This window comes from Mandrillus leucophaeus, unplaced genomic scaffold, assembly GCF_000951045.1.
Source record: "Mandrillus leucophaeus isolate KB7577 unplaced genomic scaffold, Mleu.le_1.0 Scaffold88, whole genome shotgun sequence".
NCBI classification, from domain to species: domain Eukaryota; kingdom Metazoa; phylum Chordata; class Mammalia; order Primates; family Cercopithecidae; genus Mandrillus; species Mandrillus leucophaeus.
Genome location: NW_012109585.1, coordinates 2,294,366 through 2,300,144, shown reverse-complemented (window position 1 = coordinate 2,300,144; position 5,779 = coordinate 2,294,366). Strand labels below are relative to the sequence as shown.

At 36.8% G+C, this 5,779-nt stretch overlaps 1 protein-coding gene across 1 annotated transcript in view; it reads right to left on the bottom strand.

The window, feature by feature from the left end:
- The window catches only part of LECT2 (leukocyte cell-derived chemotaxin 2), a 34,055-nt gene that overhangs the window by 3,713 nt on the left and 24,563 nt on the right, over window positions 1-5,779 (bottom strand). The window lies entirely within an intron of this gene.

The following is a 5,779-nucleotide window of genomic DNA, read 5'->3' as shown; positions in this document are numbered from 1 at the left end:
TCTAGAAAAATTTTCCATAATATTCACAGAAATGCACCAAGATACATGATCTTCACAGCCTACTTTATAATAGTAAAAACTAAATGTCCAGCAATAGAAGAAGGTTAAAATAATTACAATGTTTCCATATAAGGAAATTTCTCATTTGGCCATTACGAAGTATGAGGAAGAGATTTCTCATTACAACCAAGATAGAGAAATAGATTGTCCCTCTGCATAAAAGAACAAAAACACAAAACCAGAACCAATCAACCAAACAACAAAATCAGCAAAAAACAATACACAAAGTATTTGAAACAATGACTTTTGTAGGAACACAAAGGGAATGATCTTTTTCCTCCTTGTCATTATATAGGTCACAGCCAACATCCATCCCTATGACAACAGGTTAACAAGAGAAAAGCATAACAAAGTTATTTGATCATAGCTTTATGTGATCTGGGCATCTTCAGAACGAAGACACAAAGGTACAGGGGAGTTATCTGATTTTTGTTTAGGTTTGATGAAGCAGGGACAGTGTATAGAAATGTAATTAGATGAACAAAAGTGTATGAGCTAATGGTAATAGGCTGATTGGGAAAAACCTAGCAAGGTCTGTTTGATTAGTTTCTTCCTGAAGAAGAAATATTGTAGCATTTCTTCTTCCTGGGTATAGGGTAGGACCCTTCTGGAATGAGGATCTTAATTTCTTTACAGCCAGCTGTTACTCAAAAAGGCAGAGGAAGGTTAAAGCAACATTTTTAGGTTTTATGGTTGGCTTAGGGGGAAAACGGTTCTGGTTTCTATGACCCACCTTGGGGAAGAGGAATTCTAGTTTTTATGGTTTGCCTCAGGGGAGTATGAGGTTTATGGTTTGCCTCAGGGGAGTATGAGGGGTGAGAGACAGAAGGGCAAAAGATCAGAGAGAAACTTTGCTTTTGAGGCTGCTTCTAAGGTCTTCACTTTGGAGTCATTTTCAGAGCCCCAATACTTTTAAGAAACAAGACATCAGGCAACAAAAGACAAAGATCTCCAAGAGATAGGAAACAAATGAGATAAGTCCTATGATTACCCCTATTTTATTGCCTTAAAAGAATGTCTAGTCTGCTACACAGAGAGGGGGAATCCAGACTAAGTTTAGTGGACACCCTGAGTTTAGGAACTGACAATATGCTGCTAAGGCAGTACTTGTGGGTATATTTATAGCACTGCATGCCCATGTTAGAATAGAAGAAAGGTCTCAAATCAGTGAACTCAGATTCTACCCTGAGAAACTAGAAAATACAAAGCAATTTAAATTCAAAAGAAAGGAAATAAAGATGAGAGCAGAAACCAATGCAATATAAAACAGAAAAAATAATAGAGAAAATTAATTAAACCAAAGGCTGGTTCTTGGAGAAGATCGATAAAATTGATAATCCTTAAACCAGACTGATCAGATAAAAAAGAGTGTAGACACAAATGACCAACATCAGGAATGAAAGAGTGACATCATTATAGATACCACAGACATTAAAATAATAAGAGAACATTATAAATAACATTATGTCTATCAATTTAACAATCCAGATGAAATGGATAGATTTATTTAAAGATATAAACTACCAAAGCTCCTTTAAGAAGAAATAGATAACCTAACCCAATAGAAGAAAAGCCCTATATTTATTAAAGTAATTGAATTTCTGGTTAAAAGCCTTCCCACAAAATAAACTCCAGACCCAGATGGCTTTATTAGTGAATTCAACCAAACATTTCAGAATAAATAATACCATTTCTATATAGACTCTTCCAGAATTCAATAGGAGGAAATACTTCTCAGCTTGCTTTATGAGGCTTGTATTACTTGATATCAACATTTTACAAAGATATTACTAAAAAAGAAAAGTACAACCTAGTATCCCCCATGAACCTAGATGCAGAAATTCTAAACAAAATTTTAGGAAATTGACTCAAACAACAGGTAAAAAGGATAATAAATTATGATAAAATAAGTCTTTTGCCAGAAATGCAAGGTTGGTTTAACATTTGAAGATCAATCTATGTAGTTCATCATTTTAATAAACTAAAAAGGAAAACAGTAAGATTATTTCAATTGACACACACAAGTACTTCACAAAATCTAACATCCATTCCTCATCTAAAAATTCTCAGCAAAGTAGGAATAAAAGAGAAGTTCCTTAATCTGATGAAGAGCATCTATGCAATATGCATATCCATGCAATATGTCAGTGATTAAAGATGAAGCATTTTCCCTCTTAGATGAGGAACAAGACAAAAAAGTCTGTTCTCACCTTGATGTAGAAATCAGTTTGGGGAGAATTCACTTCTTAAAAATACGGAGTCTTCAAAGCAATGAATGTCATTGATATATCTCATTATTAGTGTTAACTATTTAATGTTGTATTGGTGATATAGTGCAATCGGGAAAGAAAAAAATAAACATGCATTTTATACTGAAAGAAAAACTGTCTTTATTCACAAACAACATGACCGTCTATGTAGAAAATCCAATGGAATATATTAGATTCTAATAAAAATGTCTATTAATAAAACTAATAAGTGATTTTAGCAAGGTTGTAGGATACAAGACCAATATAAAAAAATCAATTGCATGTCTTCATACTGGCAACAAACAAATAGAAATTAAAATTTAAAAAACAATACTATTTACCATAACATTTAAAAACTATGACATATCTAAGAATAGTTCTGACAAGACGTGTGTAAGACTTATACCCTGAAAACTGCAAATGTTGTTGAGAGAAATTAAAGAAGACCTAAGTAAATAAGAGTGCTATATCAATCACGTTTGTTGAAGACACAACGTTTTAAAGATGCCAATACTCCCTAAGAATCCTAGCAATATTTTTGTAGATATTGACAAACTTGTTCTTAAAAAATCACACAGGAATGTAAAGAATCTAGAACAGACAAAACAATTTTGAAGAAGTTGGAGGGCTAAAACTCTGTGATTTAAATACAAGTACTTGTTATAAAGCTACAGAAATCAAGACAATGTGATTTTAGTGTAAAGATGGGAAAATATATTAACGAAATAGAACAGAGGGTCTGCAAACATACCTATACATACATGGACAACTGATTTCCCACAAAAGTGCAAAGGCAATTTAATGGAGAAACATAGCAGCCTTTTCAACAACTAGTGTTAGGTAAATTGGATGCAACCCGCACATGTAAAAAATACACCTTGACTTCTATCTTGCACCATACACAAACATTAACTCAAATAGATCATAGACCTAAATGCAAAATCTAAATCTATAAACCATGTAGCAGAAAATATAAAAGAAAATCTTTGTGACCTTGACTTAGAAAAAAATTTCTTAAGTTTAACATCAAACAAATGATCCATAAAAAAAAAATTGATAAACTGGATTTCATCAAAATTAAAACTTCTGCTTTTCAAAAGGCACCATTAAGAAAATGATGCTGGCACAGGGCGCCATGGCTCATGCCTGTAATTCCATCACTTTGGGAAGCTGAGGCGGGTAGATCACTTTGAGGTTAGGAGTTCAAGACCAGCCTGGCCAACATGGTGAAACCCCGTCTCTACTGAAAACACAAAAACTTAGCCAGGCATGGTGGCACACGCCTGTAATCCCAACTATTCGGGAGGCTGAGACAGGAGAATCTCTTGAATCCGGGAGGCGGATTCGGAGCCTGCAGTGAGCAGAGATCAAGCCACTGCACTCCACCCTGGCAACAGAGTGAGACTCCGTTTCAAAAAAAAAAAAAAGAAAAGAAAACAAAATGAGGCCAGACACAGCAGTGGCTCACGCCTGTAATGCCAGCACTTTGGGAGGCTGAGGTGGGCAGATCACCTGAGGTCAGGAGTTCGAGACCAGCCTGACCAACATAGAGAAACCCAGTCTCTACTAGAAATACAAAATTAGCCCAGACACAGTGGTGCATGCCTGTAATCCCAGCTACTCGGGAGGCTGAGGCGGGAGAATCACTTGAACCCAGGAGGCAGACGTTGCAGTGAGCCAAGATTGCACCATTGCACTCTAGCCTGGGCGATAAGAGCGAAACCCCATCTCAAGGAAAAAAAAAAAAGACATGTGACAGACTCGGAAAAAAAAATAGTCACAATCATACATATCTGGCAGAAGTCCTGTATCCAGAATATATTTAGAAATTCTCAAAATACAATAATGAGAAAACAAACAACTCAATTTAAAATGGGCAAAAACATTGAATAGACACTTCACCAACGAAGATGTTCAGTTGGTAAATTAGCTTATGGAATTCACTAGGGAATTCATTATTCACTAGGGAAATGCAAATTAAAACTGCAGTGTGATGCCCCTAGATGCCTATCGATTAAGAAGACTGGTCATACCAAGTGTGAGTGAGGAGGTGGAGAAACTAGAACTCTAATACACTGCTGGTGGGAATGTAAAATAGTCCAACCTCTTTGGAAAACATGTTGACAGTCCTTTTTTAAAGTTAATCATAGACCTATCATACAATGCAGCTATTCTACTCCTAGGTATTAATATTTACTCCAGAGTAGTGAAAGCATATATCCATTTAAAATTGAAAAGTAATGGCAGTTTTATGTATAACACCCTCAAACAAGAAATAATCCAAATTTCTGTCATGAGATGAATGCATAAACAGTCTGTGGTATAACCATATAATGGAATGCTACTTGACAATAAAAAGAAATGAACATTATATGGGCAACAACATAGATATGTCAAAACAATTATGCTTAGTGCAAAAAGCTAGACCACAAGGAAGAGTACACACTGTGTGATTCAATTTATGTTACAATAAGAAACAGAATCTAATCTATAGGGTCACGAAGCAGAAAAGAGAGGAGCCCGAAGGAGGAATTACCGAGCGAAATAGGAAAACTTTTGGGAGATTTGTGCATGTTCATTATCTTGATTACAGTGGTAGTTTCAACGGTGTCACAACTTACCAAATTACACTGCAAGTATGTGGAGTTTGTCAATTATATTTCAATAAAGCTATTTGGAAAAAAAGTATGAAAGAATCTGTGTATCAATATGAACTGTACCCTTGACAGTAGGCAAAAGAGTAAGTTTCCGAAAGTTACGTATAGCTTGATCTCAGATTTTAAAACGTGAACAAGAAAAAATAAAATCCTTATCTATCACTACACACTTGTTTGCGTGTTGGTCTGGTAGTTTACACAGTGCACTATTGAGTGATCATACCTGGGGGCTGAGTTGTATAGCACGAACAAGGAGAGGTGATATACACACATTTCACACTGAGCTGTTATCACTTGATACTTAGAAGGTTCCTTTCAATGACAGTTGACCCTTGAACAACACGGGTTTGAACTGCATGGATCCACTTACACACGGATTTCCATACTGCAGATACTATATTACACAGTACATAACACATATAACATACAGCATACGTGTTCATCCAAAGTTTATGTTCTTGGTAAGGCTTCAGTCAACAGTAGGCTATTAATTGTTAAGTTTTGGGGAAGTGAAAAGTTATACCCCGATCGACTGTGCAGGGTTTGGCGCCCCTAACCTCTCTTCCCATTGCTCGAGGGTCACCTGCAATTGTGCATTGATAAAGGGGTGCGCTTCACCGGCAGTAAGTCCCAGAAACCACAAGCGTTGGAGTCACAGGCAGGTGGCCACGGGGAATTAGCTGAAGACCAGCAGGCAGGAAGCCTCTCACTTGCTACCTAAGGGGCGCTCCCGGAACCGCAGCCCCCGTGGGAGGAGGGGCTGGGGGCTCAGATCGCCGTGCGTAACTCGGAGCTGCGCCAGGTGGGCGCCAG